The 19,469-nt window shown below is 46.6% G+C and overlaps 1 long non-coding RNA gene across 2 annotated transcripts in view; it reads right to left on the bottom strand.

The window, feature by feature from the left end:
- Positions 1 to 12,725, bottom strand: part of LOC144824803 (uncharacterized) — a 42,074-nt gene extending 29,349 nt beyond the window's left edge. For both annotated transcript variants that reach the window (XR_013609124.1, XR_013609123.1), the window contains exons 1-2: positions 12,544 to 12,725; positions 12,293 to 12,436 (exon numbers count right to left, since the gene is read on the bottom strand). This is a non-coding gene — a long non-coding RNA (uncharacterized LOC144824803). The remainder of the gene's footprint in view (positions 1 to 12,292; positions 12,437 to 12,543) is intronic.
- Positions 12,726 to 19,469: the final 6,744 nt, after the last annotated feature.

Raw genomic sequence — 19,469 nt, 5'->3', positions numbered from 1 at the left:
TTGAAAGACAAAAAAGAGGATTGAGAGAAGAGTTGAGAGACCCATAGCAATCCCTTGCGATGCCATGCCTTCCAGAAAATGGGTTTGTTACGAATGAGGAGTGCGTTGTTGTGCCAAATGGTGGAAGAAAGGAAGTCAGCAATGGTCACAGGAGGGGGATGGGAAGAAGACAGGAGCAGTTTAGTGGTGAATGTATGGATGGGAGTGGAAATGGAAAAAGGTTTACGGGAAAAGGAAAGATATTCAGCGAAGGAGAAAGGAGAAAGAAGAAGGCGTTCAAACTTAGCCCATAAAGGACAAGGGGTGCTGGGATCCTGCAGCCAAAAAGAAGCTTTTCGCAATAAGAACTCTTTATGGTAGGCAGGGAAGTTTGGAAAGTTAACTCCACCCTCCGCCTTAGGGCGAATCAATCGGGCGAGAGACATTCTAGGCTTTTTCTCATTCCAGAGAAAGGACATCAGAATGGAGTTGATTTTCTTAAAAAACTTGGAAGGAATGGATACTGGAATATTGGAAATGGTATAAAGAACTATGGAAGACAGCATCATTTTAATAGTGTCAAGGCGGCCCCACCAGGACAGATAGAGAGGATGCCACTTAGACGTCAAATCCTCTAATTTTTGGGTACATTTGGATAGACAGAGGGAGACAGTGTCAGGAATGGTAGGAGTGATATGCAAGCCGAGGTACTTAATATGGGAAGCTTTCCATGTGAAATTGGAAGCAGCAAAGTCGGGTTTAAATGTAAATTTCGTTAAAGGTAGGATCTCACACTTATCATTATTGAGTTTGTAGCCAGATATTTGGGAATATTCATACACTTCAGTAAGGAAGGCGGGAATCGAATCAGTGGGGTTAGAAATAAAGAGAAGAATGTCATCCGCGTATGCAGCAAGCTTAACTTGAGATTCTGATGTTTGAAAACCTTGTATGGTAGGGTTCTGACGAAGTCTAGATAAGAAGGGTTCTAAGGCCAAATTAAAAAGAAAAGGAGATAAGGGGCACCCTTGACGAACACCTCTCCCCAAATCAAAAAAGGAGGATATTTGACCATTAGCACAAACAGCTGCACGTGGATTGGAGTAGAGTAAGGAGATTAGAGAAATAAATTTAGGGCCAAAACCAAACCAATGAAGGGTGTGAAAGAGATAGGTCCATTCAACTCTATCGAATGCTTTTTCAGCATCCAGGGCAATGGCAGCAAGGGATTGGGGCAAATGGCGGGACTTGGATAAAATATTGAATAACAATCTAGTATTATCAGTGATAAAGCGTCCCTTAACAAAGCCTGACTGTTCCTCACCCAGAAGATCCGGGAGAAGAAGATCGAGACGTGCTGCAAGAGACTTTGCAAATATTTTATAATCAATGTTAACCAAGGAGATTGGTCTATAGTTCTTGCAATATTGAGCGTCTTTCCCCTCCTTGGGTATGAGACAAATATGTGCCTCAGAGAAAGAACCTGAGGAAGAGCCCAAGGTGAGGAAAGCATCAATGAGGGAGTGTATTTTAGGGATGAGAAGTTTGGAGAAATGAAGGAAGAATTCAACAGTAAAGCCATCCGGCCCGGGGGCCTTATCTTTTTGAAGAGTTTGGAGTGCTATAAGCAACTCTTGTTGAGAGATATTAAGCTCCAAATGAGAGAGGTCAAGTGGGAAGTGAGCTGGCTTTTGAATGTTGGAGAAAAAGTGATCTAAAGATTGAGATGAGGGTTGGGTTTCAGAAGAGTATAAGGTTTTATAAAAAGCAGAAAATTCAGCGAGAATATCTGTGTCTCTATGTTTAAGAACAGAGTGTGTGTCATAGATTGATTCAATATTCAATTTGTTATGCTTTACTTTCAAATAGTTAGCGAGAATCTTCCCAGCCTTATTTTTACCCCCGTAAAACTTTGCACTTGATTTTAATAAGAATAAAGATGCATCATCTGTGGACTTTTTGTTAAATTTCATTTTGGCATTAATCAAAGCTGTCAAGCTGTCCTGCGTACGAGAGGTATAATAAGAATGCTCCAATTTCTTAATGTCAGAAAGGAGAGTGTAGGAAGGTGGCTACCTGACTATGGTTACCCCAGATTTTTTTGCCTGTGTTTAGCTGGTTTTTTGACTTAGTTGACCTGGTTCCCTGCTAATCAGGGCCCCAGGCCATCTGCTCTCTCTGTAAAATGGATTCCATGTACCCTAGGTACATACCACAATTGGAAATGGACTCCTTGTCAGCCCCTGTATAATGCACTATAGGTGCCCAGGGCATAGGGGCCACCAAGGCCTACCAGGGGCTGCAGCATATCTTTTGCCACCCCTGGCTGGTTCTTAAATTGACACAACTGGCGGATCACTCAGCTGGGGTAAGGTGGTGTAATCACCCCTTACTTAGGTATAGTATACCTATATCTAAACCTATATCTGGACACATATAAACCTGTGAGCCACTCCTATGGAAGGCCTCATCAATCCTGGAGGCAGAGTGCGTGGTTTAATGTGAGATGGAGCTCTAGCATGAGCTGAGCCTGTCTGCAGCTGTCGGGAACAACTCCCTAAGCTGTTTCAGGATAACGCCATACCATATACTCTTAAGTGCCTTATAATCCTCGCGGTTATATAGCAACTCTGGTTTGGCTTTATCAAAACATGTCCTGTAAGGTGTCATACGATTTGGAATACTATCCCCTCGCCAGTTCTGGCGACGGGGATAGCATTCCACCCCTCTAGAGGGGTAAGACATGTTACTTTACTTAAATGCGGTTAATTTCTAAAAGGACCTTAGATCCACAAAATGGATGCCTCTGCCACAGACAAGAGTCTGACCCCCTGAAGCTGACCGAAACTCAGCCAAATGGGGCCTGGACAAAGGGTTTCCTGTTGCAGGGAGGTGTTACACCCCCTCAGACAGGAGATAGTGGATTGTAGCAGGGAGCTTTGAAAGAAACCAGACACTGCATGGGGAGCACAAGGCTGCCCCTTGCATAATCTGGCCAAACCGGTTCTGGGGCACTCCAGCCCTCGTGCCAGGGCGGCCTGGATCAAAGGAAGGGGGTGTATCCACCCACTTCCTGGGTCCCACCCATAGGAGGGGACCTAGCAGGTAATCCAGCCCCCAAAATTAGTATAAGACTGGGAGCAGTGCCAATGCACTTCAGATTATCCTGAAGAAACATAAGAAACGAAATTCTGGACCCTTCGACATCCTACTCGACGTAGAAGCCCGAAGAATCTCCCTTGTGGCCAAGAAGTGACCACCCTGTGCAAACAGGCACCATCCAGCTATCGACGTCTACTTTGTTGCAGTTCCTGCCGGAACTCGAGCGACAGAGATCGACGAGATCAAGCCTGCCTGCTTTCCAACAGCCCGATCCACAGTCCCTGCAGAGCTGAGACCCGTGGAGGCGACCGGAAGCGTGGGGCACGCCATCTTGAATTGACCACAAGACGCTGACTGTGCAGCCCACGAGTGACCCTCGAAGCTGTACACCAGGGTTTGAGAAGCCCCAACCCTGAGCCACTCTTGCACCAAAGCTCACCCCTCTACACTCATCGAGTGCTGCGTGGGGCCCTTCTGCTACTTTTGGCTCAACGCGTTGGCCCGGTCACTTGCCAGCCGGCTAGTGGCCCCTGTGCCGATGAAAACTTGAAATCAACTTGTGAATCTGGTTGCTCCAGATTTGCACCAGCTCCCCTGAAAAGGAGCCCCCACTCTGACCCTCCTGGTTAGAGTGAGAAGCAATCTCCCGGTTCCGCGTGGATTGCTTTTGCCAAGTGTTGTTTGCTCCAATCTTGAAGCCGACAGCGCCGACGGCGAGAGCCTGCGTGGGACAGATTGTGACCTGCTCCTGGACGTCGTAGATGCCCCAGAGCCCACGTGACAGCGGAGAGAAGCACCTCGACAGCGACCTGATTGCGCCCGACATTGCCTGGTTCCGTCCTGGTTCCACCCTGGTCACTGCTGAGTGACCCAGACTCTGTCCCCTCTGCTTTCAGGTACTTTTCGACTCGAGTCCACCCTTGGACTCCACCGGACTCTTTTCTTTCACCCCGCCTGCAGCCCTTTCAGCTTCAAGCACCAAGAGCCTGCGTGACGAAACCCGACTCAACTTCGACCCTGTGCACCCGCTTCCTGTGGGTGAGGTAACTTTGCTCCGCCGGTGTTCCCACACTGGTACACATCTCTAGGGTCTGTGTCTTAAGTTTTGTTCCTCTAGGTTCAGCGGAAGTGTCCTTAAACTTTAACTTTGTAACTTTTACGCACCATTGGTTAACATTGGTGCATGCGTGCGCTTTCCGCACTGCTCCCGAATCCCGTGGGCCTCTCCCGACTTCAGCACTGCTTGTCCTGACTGCTCCCAGCGATTCCCTAGGCCCTAGGCCTAACCACTGTTCGATTGGTATCTCTTATACCACTTGTTTAGTATATGGTTTGAGTGGCCACCCGCCCTCATCCATAATTGTGCAACTTGTATGTTTAAACTGTGCTTTTGATTTAACGCTTGTGCCCCTTTATTCATAAAGAATACTGGGGATTGTTTTTAGTAATAAACACATATATTTTTATAATATATACTTGTGTGGTGTCCTTTCATTTGTTGTTACAGGATTGTATGTGGTAAAACAGCTCGCTTAACACGACCTCTTAAGTTAAGCCTTTAGGCTGCTTAGTCCATGCTACCCCTAGGATAGCTTGTCTAACAAGGTTGACTTACAACCTGACACCATAAGGGATTGTTTGGTCTGATAATAGGTGGTTCCAGAATTGGAAACATCACCTATCAGGCCAACTTCTCACATTGGTGAGCAGCGGTGCGGATTTGAGCTTGCTGTTGTTTTACCATTGCAATCTTTTTATCAAATTGAAAGATCACATCAAGTACCTCTAGGTACATATAAATCAAAAGCTTAGCATATTAAGTTCTACTGAACTTAGTAGTTGTAGGTTAAAGGGATTAGCACACCCTGACTACAACTCACTAGCAAGGTACAGTAGGAAAACACGTAGTGTAGGTAAGTGCACCACTTACACCTCACTAGCAGTCATGTCTGACACAGGAAAAGCCTCAGGGTCTGCTCCTGTGACAGTTGACCTTACCAAGGCAACTTCCAGCTATGACAAGTTAACCCGAAAGGACTTGATTGCCTTGTGCATATCAAGAGGGTTAAAAAGGGGCAGAAGTCCCACCTGTCCTATCCTGATAGCCATTCTAGAGCAGGATGACTTAGAGAAGGGGAATGAAGCTCCCTTAGAATCAGGAGATGGAGTGAACCCCCCTGTAACTGATACCCCTCAAGAGGAAGGAGAAGAGGAGGAAGAAGAGGAGGAGGAGGACTCAGATGTAGAGGACCCAGAAGATCAGGATCAGAGGGGTAGCCAGGTCCTAGTTGCCAGGCTTAACCAGGCCAACTTAGACCTACTGGGGAATGGAGAGGGCCAGCACCTCCCCAGACCCTATAACATTCTCCCAGGCAACAGAAGAGTGAGATCTCCCTCAGGGGACTCTCATATTTCTAGTGCCTCCAGAGAATCTCAGAGAGGCATGACTGCTTCTCAAAAGCTAGAGCATAGGGCCAGAATGAGGGCTGTCAAACTCCAAATAGAGAGGGAGGAGGTAGCCTTGGCTCAAGCGAGACTTGCCTTGGCAAGAGAGCAAAAATTGTGTGGCTTAGATGCCACTGGTGGCAGCAATATTCCTAAAGAGAAACCCAGGTCCTATGATAGTAGAAACCTGACAAAGATTGTGCCCCCCTACAAGGAAGGGGATGACATCCACAAGTGGATAACTGCTCTTGAGAGAGCCTGCATGGTACAGCAGGTTCCTGAGGAACAGTGGGCAGCAATCTTATGGTACTCCTTTTCAGAGAAAGGGAGAGATAAGCTCCTCACTGTTAGACATGAGGATCCAAACAATTACAAAGTCCTGAAGAGTGTTCTGATAGATGGGTTTGGCTTAACCACTGAACAGTACAGGTTGAAGTTCAGAGACACCCAGAAGACACAGACTCAGGACTGGACTGATTTTGTTGATTGTGCAACTAAGGCTCTGGAGGGTTGGCTACATGGCAGCAAAGTACATGACTTTACAGGATTGTATAATTTGATTATGAGGGAGCAGATCCTAAGTAATTGTCAGAACCAGCTCTTACACCAGCACCTGGTGGACTCTGATCTGACCTCTCCCCAAGAATTGGGAAAGAAGGCAGACAAGTGGGTCAGAACCAGGATTAGGCCTAAGAATCAGGACAGTAACCAGAAGAAGGAGTCTACCAAGCCTCAAGATAAGGGTGGGGATAAAAATAAAGAAAAGACTTCCCCAGGGCCCCAAAACTCCAAGAATGGGGGTGGGTCCCAAGACACTTCTTCAACTGAGAAAAAGCCTTATTGTTATGCCTGTAAACAGGTTGGGCATTACAAAACAGACAACTGTTGTCCCAAGAATAACAATAAAGAGAATATACCTCCAAAGCCAGCTCCAACACCTCCTGTTACTGTCAGCAGTAATCCCCCAGGAAGTGGGAGCACACCCAGGAATCTGGGTGGGTTTACATTTGGAGCCCAGGAGGACCCTGGCCTATCCAGGTCCCCCTCCCCAAATAATCTTGTTTATGAGACTGGCATGGGGTTTGCCAACTTCTCTGATTGCCCAAATACTTTGAGCAAATATAGACAAGAACCCATCATCAATGGTTTGAAAGTTGAAGCTTTTAGAGACACAGGGGCTAGCATCACCATGGTGGCTGATGGCATAGTCCCCTCTAAGCAACTTTTACCTGGTGCCACATACCAGGTTACAAACATTGATGGAATCAAAACAAATCATCCCATGGCAGTAGTAAGTCTCAGCTGGGGAGGTGTCATTGGCCCAAAGAGAGTGGCAGTGTCATCAAACTTGCCTGTGGACTGTCTACTTGGTAATGATTTGGAAATCTCAGCCTGGGCTGAGGTTGAACAGGAAATCCATTCTAGAATGGTAAATTCCAATGGAAAGGTTAGTGGGGCTGTACTAGCTACAGCCCCAATTCAAGATGTCCTTCCTGAAAAGGTTGGTAGGGCTGAGCAACTCTCTGCCCCATCTTTAGCAAAAGCTCTTCCTGAACAGAATAGCAAAGCTGTTATGATAACAGCAGTAACTCAAACTGAGTCTCCTCCTGAAAAGGTTGGTGGGGCTGTGATGGCCACAGCCCAAACTCAAACTGATATGTGTGTTGTGAAACCTGAAATGATGGATAACTCCACACAAACTGAGAGCATGGAGGAGGAAGAGAAATCTCCCCCTCACCAGACTTTAGGACAGGATCAGCCTCCTCAGGGAACTGATCTTACCCCTGATGAAGGAACTGCCCCAGAGGTGGTTGGGCCTAGCCTGACAGAACCTCTGATGTCAGTGGACCCTTCTCAGGTGGGACCCAGTCTGGAGCAGGTAACCTGCCCCTCTCTACCTTGCCTTAGCCAGCCCACGGCTGCAGAGGACAAGAAGGACAGTGAGACCCAGAGGGCCCCCTGTCAAATAAAGCACCCCCATCAACAGATTAGGGGCACCAAAACTAGTAGCCCTAGTAAGGTGAAAACTTTAAAAACTCCTGAGAGAGCCCCCTTAAAAACAGTTAGGGACCTCCCACAGATGGATTCTGTTGGGCACAGCCAAACCTGGGACCCAAAGGGCCCAAACCTGAACTGTCCCTCCAGCAAGCCAAACAGAGGGACCCAGCCTCCAGCTTTAGGTAGCCAGAGGCTGACCATGAGAGCACAGTGCAACTCAGTTAAAGAAAGAAAGGCACACATGGTGGAAGATAATTGGAGGAAGCTAAGCCCTAAATTAGTAGAGCCTCACTTCAATACTCCATATCCAAACCAGCCTTTAACTTTGCATAAACACACCCAAGGTAGTGATTCCCTATGGTGGAGACCCTCTAATAGCCCAAGGGTGAGGGACTGCTTAGTGGACCATGAGACAGGGGGTACCCATGCTAGTGCAGGTACTTCCTTATATGGCCACTCAGGCAATATAGGCTTACCTGGCCAAGGATAGCCTTATCTCCTTTCGTTTGGGGGGTGGGGGGGTTGTGTAGGAAGGTGGCTACCTGACTATGGTTACCCCAGATTTTTTTGCCTGTGTTTAGCTGGTTTTTTGACTTAGTTGACCTGGTTCCCTGCTAATCAGGGCCCCAGGCCATCTGCTCTCTCTGTAAAATGGATTCCATGTACCCTAGGTACATACCACAATTGGAAATGGACTCCTTGTCAGCCCCTGTATAATGCACTATAGGTGCCCAGGGCATAGGGGCCACCAAGGCCTACCAGGGGCTGCAGCATATCTTTTGCCACCCCTGGCTGGTTCTTAAATTGACACAACTGGCGGATCACTCAGCTGGGGTAAGGTGGTGTAATCACCCCTTACTTAGGTATAGTATACCTATATCTAAACCTATATCTGGACACATATAAACCTGTGAGCCACTCCTATGGAAGGCCTCATCAATCCTGGAGGCAGAGTGCGTGGTTTAATGTGAGATGGAGCTCTAGCATGAGCTGAGCCTGTCTGCAGCTGTCGGGAACAACTCCCTAAGCTGTTTCAGGATAACGCCATACCATATACTCTTAAGTGCCTTATAATCCTCGCGGTTATATAGCAACTCTGGTTTGGCTTTATCAAAACATGTCGTGTAAGGTGTCATACGATTTGGAATACTATCCCTTCGCCAGTTCTGGCGACGGGGATAGCATTCCACCCCTCTAGAGGGGTAAGACATGTTACTTTACTTAAATGCGGTTAATTTCTAAAAGGACCTTAGATCCACAAAATGGATGCCTCTGCCACAGACAAGAGTATGACCCCCTGAAGCTGACCGAAACTCAGCCAAATGGGGCCTGGACAAAGGGTTTCCTGTTGCAGGGAGGTGTTACACCCCCTCAGACAGGAGATAGTGGATTGTAGCAGGGAGGTTTGAAAGAAACCAGACACTGCATGGGGAGCACAAGGCTGCCCCTTGCATAATCCGGCCAAACCGGTTCTGGGGCACTCCAGCCCTCGTGCCAGGGCGGCCTGGATCAAAGGAAGGGGGTGTATCCACCCACTTCCTGGGTCCCACCCATAGGAGGGGACCTAGCAGGTAATCCAGCCCCCAAAATTAGTATAAGACTGGGAGCAGTGCCAATGCACTTCAGATTATCCTGAAGAAACATAAGAAACGAAATTCTGGACCCTTCGACATCCTACTCGACGTAGAAGCCCGAAGAATCTCCCTTGTGGCCAAGGAGTGACCACCCTGTGCAAACAGGCACCATCCAGCTATCGACATCTACTTTGTTGCAGTTCCTGCCGGAACTCGAGCGACAGAGATCGACGAGATCAAGCCTGCCTGCTTTCCAACAGCCCGATCCACAGTCCCTGCAGAGCTGAGACCCGTGGAGGCGACCGGAAGCGTGGGGCACGCCATCTTGAATTGACCACGAGACGCTGACTGTGCAGCCCACGAGTGACCCTCGAAGCTGTACACCGGGGTTTGAGAAGCCCCAACCCTGAGCCACTCTTGCACCGAAGCTCACCCCTCTACACTCATCGAGTGCTGCGTGGGGCCCTTCTGCTACTTTTGGCTCAACGCGTTGGCCCGGTCACTTGCCAGCCGGCTAGTGGCCCCTGTGCCGACGAAAACTTGAAATCAACTTGTGAATCTGGTTGCTCCAGATTTGCTCCAGCTCCCCTGAAAAGGAGCCCCCACTCTGACCCTCCTGGTTCGAGTGAGAAGCAATCTCCCGGTTCCGCGTGGATTGCTTTTGCCAAGTGTTGTTTGCTCCAATCTTGAAGCCGACAGCGCCGACGGCGAGAGCCTGCGTGGGACAGATCGTGACCTGCTCCTGGACGTCGTAGATGCCCCAGAGCCCACGTGACAGTGGAGAGAAGCACCTCAACAGCGACCTGATTGCGCCCGACATTGCCTGGTTCCGTCCTGGTTCCACCCTGGTCACTGCTGAGTGACCCAGACTCTGTCCCCTCTGCTTTCAGGTACTTTTCGACTCGAGTCCACCCTTGGACTCCACCGGACACTTTTCTTTCACCCCGCCTGCAGCCCTTTCAGCTTCAAGCACCAAGAGTCTGCGTGACGAAACCCGACTCAACTTCGACCCTGTGCACCCGCTTCCTGTGGGTGAGGTAACTTTGCTCCGCCGGTGTTCCCACACTGGTACACATCTCTAGGGTCTGTGTCTTAAGTTTTGTTCCTCTAGGTTCAGCGGAAGTGTCCTTAAACTTTAACTTTGTAACTTTTACGCACCATTGGTTAACATTGGTGCATGCGTGCGCTTTCCGCACTGCTCCCGAATCCCGTGGGCCTCTCCCGACTTCAGCACTGCTTGTCCTGACTGCTCCCAGCGATTCCCTAGGCCCTAGGCCTAACCACTGTTCGATTGGTATCTCTTATACCACTTGTTTAGTATATGGTTTGAGTGCCCACCCGCCCTCATCCATAATTGTGCAACTTGTATGTTTAAACTGTGCTTTTGATTTAACGCTTGTGCCCCTTTATTCATAAAGAATACTGGGGATTGTTTTTAGTAATAAACACATATATTTTTATAATATATACTTGTGTGGTGTCCTTTCATTTGATATTACAGGATTGTATGTGGTAAAATAGCTCGCTTAACACGACCTCTTAAGTTAAGCCTTTAGGCTGCTTACTCCATGCTACCCCTAGGATAGCTTGTCTAACAAGGTTGACTTACAACCTGACACCATAAGGGATTGTTTGGTCTGATAATAGGTGGTTCCAGAATTGGAAACATCACCTATCAGGCCAACTTCTCACAGAGAGTAGTTGTGAATGTACGTGCAGCTCTCCGTTTTTTTGCAACAAAGCCAATTATGAAATCCCGTGCTGCGGCCTTGAAGGCATCCCAAATGGTATGCTTGGGAATGGAGGGATTATCATTGAATGAAAAAAATTCATCAGAAAATTCAGTGAAGGATGAAGTAAATTTGGGGTCCAAAAGAAGGGAATTATTAAAGCGCCATCGCTTGGGTCCAACTGAATGAGGGAGAATGTCAAGTTGAACCAAAGTAGGGGCATAATCCGAGAGTAGGATCGGACCAATCTCTGCATGGGTAAGGGTTTGGGCAATTGCATGAGTAACAAAAATGTAGTCAATACGGGATTGGGAATGATGACAGGGAGAGTAAAAAGTAAATTCCCGCAGCTCTGGGTTACATAGACGCCAAGCATCAGTGAGTTTGTGTTGACAAATAGCTTGGGAGAAGAGTTTGTGTGGCTTATTACGAATGAAGGGAACCTTGGAATGTCTATCTAAAAAGGGATCAAAAGGCTGGTTGCAATCTCCCGCTAAAATAAAATTGTTATCAATAAGTCTGGTAATATGATGAGACAGGGTGTACCAGAAAGTGGGGTCGCCAGCAGTGGGGGCATAGATATTTAGAAGGGAAGTTGGAACATTCTTAATAGAAAGCTTGACAAATGTCCAGCGACCAACATCATCCGATTCCTGAATAAGCAAAGAGTGAGATAGACGCTTGTGGCATAAAATGGCTACTCCATTGCGTTTGCCATCCCCTGGGGAATAATATACATCGCCCACCCAAGTTCTCTTCAACTTAACAGATTCTTCAGCAGATAAGTGAGTCTCTTGCAAGAAAGCAATATCAACATTTAAGCGTGCAAGGTGTGATAAAATTCTCTGTCGCTTGATGGGAGAATTAACTCCCTTAACATTCCATGTAACTATTTTTAGTGACATAACATGAAAATAAAACTGAAAAGATTGGTAAAAAAAAGAGAAGGATAAGTGCCCAGAATAGTAAAATGAATAAAAGGGATATGAAAGTCAAAAAGAGGTGAATAAACATGGAGTTGAAAAGTAGTAAGGAAGAAATACAAGTGAGTAAGCAGAAAAAATACTAGGAGAGTAAGAAAAAGCAAAGAAAGAGTATACAGAGAGAAGATAAGAAAAGGTGAAGGGAAGAAAGTCAGTAAGAAAGGGAACAAGATCCAGAACAGATGAGGAGCCGCTAGGAAAGAATCAGAAGAAGAAAGGAAGGAGATAAAAGAAAGGGAAGAATATGAGTTAAGAACAAATGCAGAGACGGAAAAAGTGGTAGTGAAAGTCAGATAAGTAAAGAAAAAAATAGAGGACTAAAGATGCGAGAAAAAGGAACATGGAAGAGGCAAAGATATGGAAGTGAGTAAAAAAAAGAAATAGGAGACACCTTTGAACAAAGTAGAATTAGAGATGAAAACAAGATCAAAAACAAACAGGGAATAATGAAGAGCAAGGGAAGGAAGGAAAACATGCTTACGGAGGGTGGAACTAGGGGAGGGGCGATACGAGGAGGGGGAGACGAGAAGAGAAAACTGAGGGGGGAGCGCCCACTTGGGGAGACGGTACATCCGATGCAAGCGAACCACCAAACCAAGGGAAGACATACTGTAAGTTATGAAACCTGTGGGGAAAAAAAAAGAAAACAGGAGAGTTGATAAGAGGAGAACACCAAAAGGGTTACTGATATTTATTTTATTTATTTATAAAATTTCTAAAGCGCACAAATACCTTCCGGTGTCTCGGCGCTAGAGTTCACAGATTGCAGAGGAATTCCATTGATAATTTACTGATTGAAAAGCCAGGTCTTGAGATGTTTTCGGAATGTTAATAGTGAAGGGCTAAGTTTAATGTAGGAAGGGAGCTGATTCCATTGTTTTGAGGCAGCCACCACAAAACGTTTGTCTCCCCATGTTGCCTTTTTTGTACGTGGAATTTGGAGCTGTTGGGCTGAAGATGAACGTAATGTTCAACTAGGCTTGTACACATTAATTGCTTTTTTGAGGAATTCTGGTCCGTTTTTGTTCAAAGCCTTTGTAAATAATACACATGGCCTTAAACTTTGTCCGGCTTCTAATCGGTAACCAATGAAGCTCGCGAATGATGGGGGAAATGGATGAGTATTTATGTGTGCCAGTCAGAATCCTTGCGGCAGCATTTTGAACAAGCTGTAATTTGTTCAGAACTTGCTCCTGTGCGTTAAGCAACAGGCCATTGCAGTAGTCCACCTTAGATAATACTAGGGTGGACATTAGGGTCTTGCCTGCATTTAGGGGAAGAAATGGAAGCAATTTCTTTACCATTCTAAGGGCAAAGAAGGAAGATGAGACCACTGCGTTGGCATGGCTGACAAAGGCTAGCTTGTTGTCAAAAAGCACGCCCAAATTTCTCACTTTAGATACTGGTGGTGGGGGAGTTCCCAGCTCCGAAGGCCACCAGACTGGAGACCAAGGCGGGGTCAGTTCACCAAATACCATCACCTCCGTCTTGTCAGAATTTAGCTTTAAACAATTCTGATTCATCCAGGTACTGATGGCTTTCATGCCCTCCTGAAAATTCGCTGCCACTTCTTCTCCATTTTTGTGGATCGCCAGGACCAGTTGGGTGTCATCGGCATATGATGTTAAACCTATACCAAATGACTTAATCACCCTCGCCAAGTCCGACACATAGATGTTAAAAAGTGTCGGACTTAGCGATGAGCCCTGAGGAACTCCACACGGCAAGGTAAAGTCAGGAGAGCAATAGCACCCCATCTTCACGGACTGCACTCTCTCGGCCAGGAAGGATGTTAAGGTTGCTCTGGCCCTACCCTGAATGCCAATGGCAGCGACACGGTGGATCAAGATGGTGTGATCGACCGTGTCGAAGGCTGCAGATAGATCCAGAAGTATTAGGATCGCTGCACCACCCTGGTCCATGATTATCCTGACCTCCTCTGCTGCCTTTATCAAAGCAGTCTCGGTCCCATGGCCCTTCCTGAACCCAAACTGGGTGTCGTCAAGTAGATTGTTCTGGTCAATATAATTCGACAGCTGTTGGTTCATTGCCTTTTCAATTATTTTTGAAGGATAAGGGAGTGAGGCAATAGGGCGATAGCTTTTGGGCTCTAGAGGGTTTAAGGTGGGTTTTTTTAAAAGAGGTTTTACAATTGCCTTTTTCCAGATTGGGGGGTAGTCGCCTGTCTGAAACATGGTGTTACAGATGTTGGTAAGCACCGGGGCTATTAAGTTGGAAACTGGTTTAGGGATAAGTGGAGGACATGGGTCCAGGGGTGATCCTGATTTAACAGTATTCATAAGCTCTGCCATGGACGATTGGGATAATGGAGAGAAGACCTCAAAGATTGGTTTTGGTGAAATGAGAGGAATGTCCAGAGTGGCAGAACCGGTGGTCGTTTTTTTTGTAAAGTTATCAAAAATATCCTTAACCTTAGACTGGAAGAAATCTGCTACTTTGTTGCAGAATATTTGGGATGGTTCTGTGGTGGGGGGGGCAGGAGGATTCGCTAGCTTTTTGACCACCTGATATAGCTGTTTGCTCGAGTTATGAGCTAGTTCTATTTGCGTGCTATAAAAGTTACATTTTTCTGCAATAATAAGCTTTCTATAACTCAACAACGCTTTCTTGTATGTTTCTCTATCGTTGTTGTCATAGTTCCTGCGCCAACGCCTCTCCAAATTTCTGCAGCGTTGTCTTTCGAGCCTTAATGACTCCGAAAACCAGGCCGCAGAGGGTTTGATGCGATTTGGCTGCATTTTTGTTTTGGGGAGCTAAGTGGTCAAATGCCTTGTGCAGCCAATGCTCGTAGTTATTGGATGCTTCGTGTGAATCCGATGTATCTTCTGGTATCGTAGATTCCAGAATACTATGTAAAGCAATGGAATCAATCTTTTTCCAGTTACGACATTTGATCTGAGAGTGTGTATTAGTAGCAGAGTTCTTATGGTTCCTAACTAGAATTGTAAAATTGACGGCTGAGTGATCCGTCCAAATAAGTGGAAACACTGTGAGGTGCGTAATATGAGAATTATTAGTAAATAAACCGTCCAGGGTGTGTCCTGCTTGATGAGTGGCTAAAGTGACCTGCTGTTCTAGACCAGCGGCTGAGAAGTCAGAGATCAGGATTTGCGAATCTTTATCTGCAAAGTTTTCTAAGTGGAAATTAAAATCTCCCAGTATTGTGTAGTCTGAGTTGGCAGCTACTGGTTCTAGTAGGTGATTGAGGGATTTCAAAAAGGGTGTGCGTAAGATAGGTGGTCGATACAACAGAGTTCCCTTAAAAGTTTGTATAGGGGAAAGAGTAATAGTGAAGGCAAGAGCTTCCACAAAGTCATAGTCAAGAGGTTCAGTTTTAATGGCTAGCTTGGCTCGGTGTATGATAGCTAGACCACCTCCTCTTTTTCCCGAGGATCTGTCTAATCTTATTACATGATAGCCATCTGGCGTGGCGATATTGAAATCCGGGCCAGATGCAAGGTCTGCCCAGGTTTCAGTTATGAACATAACATCTATGTTTTGATTCACTATTTGTTCGGCTACCTCATCCCTGTGTTTTATGAGAGAGCGAGCATTTATGAGTACGCAGTTTGTATATTTTTCGTTATTGTTTCCAGAATGTAGCAAGGAAAGTTGTTGGGAATAGGGAGTTGTAATCGTGAATGCGCAGTGCGGACAAACATTAGAAGGTAGATTATTCAGTGAGCTTAAATCAAAATGTGTGCAAGTCCTGTCATGTAAGGTGTTTCCTATGCTCAGGAGCTGTGCTCTGGGATACGTAATTACCTGTGGCATTAGATGGGCTCTACAATGGCCAGGGGGTCTAGCGCATAGCGCAGTCCCAGCGCGGACTGGCACAGACTGGCACCCCTTTGGCACGGCTTCGGCGCGGTACCGGCGCTCCCGCTGCGCTCGACCGCTGCGCTTCCGGGTGGTCATTTTATGTCCTAAGCCCCGCCCCCAGCTGGAACACTACCTCCTTCCTAATCGAGGAGCCGGCCCAGAGGCACTATGGAGCTTACCCTGCCCTCCACACAAACGGCACGAAGCCGCGGTGGAACGAAGCTAAGGGTGCAGGAGATTACTGTATTTACAGCACAACTAACAGGTAAAAATCGTTTTTTAAAAATTAAGTACAGTTCTTAAGTCAATTGCATCCTACAGGTAAAATACGTGTTTTAAGCTATTTGCACAGCAAAAACAGTGATACTGGCTTCAGTAAACATGCAGAGGAGGGTCCCCTCGCAATCTGCACGAGCTCTTCCACACAAACAAACAAGGAGCTGCCACCACCTTGTCAGTCACTCGAGCTTCCAATCCCGCTTTACTTATGTCCTAAGCCCCGCCCCCAGCTGGAACACTACCTCCTTCCTAATCGAGGAGCCGGCCCAGAGGCACTATGGAGCTTACCCTGCCCTCCACACAAACGGCACGAAGCCGCGGTGGAACGAGGCTAAGGGTGCAGGAGATTACTGTATTTACAGCACAACTAACAGGTAAAAATCGTTTTTTAAAAATTAAGTACAGTTCTTAAGTCAATTGCATCCTACAGGTAAAATACGTGTTTTAAGCTATTTGCACAGCAAAAACAGTGATACTGGCTTCAGTAAACATGCAGAGGAGGGTCCCCTCGCAATCTGCACGAGCTCTTCCACACAAACAAACAAGGAGCTGCCACCACCTTGTCAGTCCTGATAGAAGCAAAGTTCAAAAATAGGTGGGAAAGAGGCGAACATATAATGGAATTAGAAGGGAAGAAATGTAAAGGGAAAGAAGGTAGTGAGGAGAAGCGTGGAACCAACATAGTAAGAACAAATAAATGTAACATCAACACAAACTATGCGAACTAGTGAGTAAATCCCAGTGGTAGGTCATGAAAGTCATGGAGGAAAAGCTGACGAAGAGCTGGAAAGGTCCATTTCAGATGCTTGGCAGGAATTGAGGAAGCTCCGGAGGCGAACAGGATCCTCATAAGTCGTCGTTTTGTTGTTATGAGTGACTCTAAAAAGGCAAGGGTGGAAAAGGCCATATCTGGCGCCAATGGATCGGAGCTCAGGCCGCATATCCAGAAAAGCTTTGCACAGCTGTTGGCTGTGGCTCTGGCGTAATCTTGTGCAAAGAAGAGGGTAGAACCTGACCATGTGTCAGGTCCCAGTTGATTACGGATAGCGCTGCTCCTAGTTGTAACTTTAAGGTCAGTGCTGGTTCAGTTCATTCACTCTCCGCCTGGAATCGGAGGCAGAGAGTGGCGTTATTTCGATGCAGATAATCACTTCCTGGTTGTGCCACTGTTGGTTTGCCTTAGCGTTCTAGTGGTTGGCTCAGTCGGCCATTTCGTGCGCTCGTGCTTCTTTCGCGGTGCACTTCAACGGTCATTTTCCAGGCGGTAAGACGCATTCCTTCTGAGGGCGTTTTTCAGTCACCGCATCAGTCAAATTCCGTTAGTTTTCTGAATTTAAGTCCTAATGGAAGTTTCCTAGTATTTCGGCCCTTCCTACCTGCGGCGCTTTCCGGACCTCCATTCCCTAGTTTAGAATAGCGCCATTCCTTCAGTTCCGAGTGCGGTCTCTGTGCTGCTCAAGTCTTCCTGCAGTTCGAGGGTCTGGTAAAGAAAGACATTTTGAGGCATATCTTCCAGAGTGCGGTAAGAGTTTTGGTTTCCTGTTTCGCCTACTTGCACTGCTGGGAGCTTCGAATATTCAGAGACATTTGAACGTTATTCACAGAGACTACCAGTTTCTAAGGTCGCCTAGTTTTCAGTAAATGCATTTTGGAGCTGCTTAACGTTTATGGAGTCAACCCCAAAACGAGTCTTCGCCTCAGGGTCCAGTCTGCAGTAATCACCTCAGAGTCCAGTTCAGCAGTAAACTGTAACAGCATTCCAGTACCAGAAGGCTACACGTATAGTGTTGTATGTTGATATGCATATTAATAGTACAGTGTTATACCACCTATAATTCTTCAGCTGCTTTGGACAATATAAACTGTGGTGAATATTTCCAATAGTGAAAGACTGACTCTTCATCTATTAGGAGCACAGTTGTTCAGTCAATTCTGAGAGAGGCAAATTCCACACACACTCAAGGTACTTAATTAGTAAAATTAGAAAGGAGAGTTTTGGGTTGGAATCAGTGTAGTTTTGGGAACTGTAGTAATGTTCTGCTTACTGTTACAGGAGATGATCTCCCAGAGTGAAGAAAGCTAGACGATTTCTGTGTGGCAGTCTCTCTTGTTATCCACTTCCCCTTTCCCTTTCCTTCCTGGGCTTAGAGTTCTCTGGGCCCAGGGGAGTAGGGGAGTTGGGAAAATATCTTCTAGGAATTACCTTCCAGCCATCAGCTCCCACGGATTCAAAAGAATTCAGGTACGCTCTTGACAGATTGAAGTGCCAGACATTTCTTTCCGTCTGGGTGAGATGGCAGAAGGTTTAGATGTTAAGGCTATGGCAACCATTTTAGAGGATTTGCAAAAGCAACTTAGTGAAACTAAAGAGGAAGTTAGGAAGTCTAATCAGGAGGCTAGTTATTTGAGGCAGCGGGTTGAAGAGCTTTCAGTGAGTCCTAGTCCTAATTTTGGGGGGCTTAAGTCTCCAGCCTTTGCTCCTTCCTCTTCCTCACCTTCCGCTTTAACCACACAGGTAGTTCATGCCATGTCTCCAACCATTCCTTTGGCCCCTCCAGAAAGATTCCAAGGTGATCCTCACAAGGCTCAAATCTTTTTGACACAGTGTTCCCTGCATTTTCTGTGTAAGCCCATCTTATTTAAGGAGGATCAGTCTAAAGTGGCGTTTGTGCTGTCCTATCTTAGTGGTGACGCTGCTGCGTGGTCCATGCCTTTGGTCTCCTCTAATAATCCGGTTTTGTATAAGTTTGAAGATTTCAAGGCAGAGTTTTTACGAATTTTTGATCGACGCACCATCTCCCAGGCTACGGACAACGAGTTATTGGACTTGAAGCAGGGCAACAGAGATTTGGTGGCGTATTTGGCTCAGTACAATAAGTTAATTGTCGAAACCAATTGGCCTGCTGCAAAGAGAGCGGCAATTTTTTACAGAGGCTTAAGGGACGAATTAAAGGATGGCTTGGCGCAAATTCCAAGGAGACCTACGGATGTTTCAGAATTGATAGATTTGGTCCTTCAAATAGATCTAAGACAAGCAGAAAGGCGTAGTGAAAAGAGAAAAGATGTTAAGCCTTTCCCGCCTCGATTTGATCGAGTGTGCTCAGAGTCTCTCAAGAACAGTGAAGCAAATTCCAGTGAGGAACCAATGCAGATAGGTGCGGTGCGAGGCCCTCTTTCTGCGGAGGAGAGGGAAAAGCGACGCTTGGGAAAACTCTGCATGTATTGTGGACAATCAGGCCACTTTGTCAAAGAATCTCCAAAGAAACCGAAGTCCAATTCATGGGTAAAAGACAAGCTCCACCAGTAGACGGAGTTGCACTGGTGGGAGCAGCCCCGGAGACAACTCCCAAAACTCAGTTATTGGCTAATGAATGGCAGTCGGCGGCTCCACATTTGATCTTGTCCTGTACAATATGGTTTGGAAAGGGTCGGAAAGAAAAGGTGTCTGTGATGTTAGATTCCGGAGCAACTGGAAACTTCTGCGACCTGCAGTTTGCTAAATGTGTTGGAATCCAGTTTGAAAGGAAGTTGAAACC

The sequence above is a fragment of the Lissotriton helveticus genome, chromosome 3_1 (assembly GCF_964261635.1).
Source record: "Lissotriton helveticus chromosome 3_1, aLisHel1.1, whole genome shotgun sequence".
Lineage (NCBI taxonomy): Eukaryota > Metazoa > Chordata > Amphibia > Caudata > Salamandridae > Lissotriton > Lissotriton helveticus.
The sequence above is the reverse complement of the archived record's forward strand: the minus strand, read 5'-3'. Positions and strand labels throughout refer to the sequence as shown.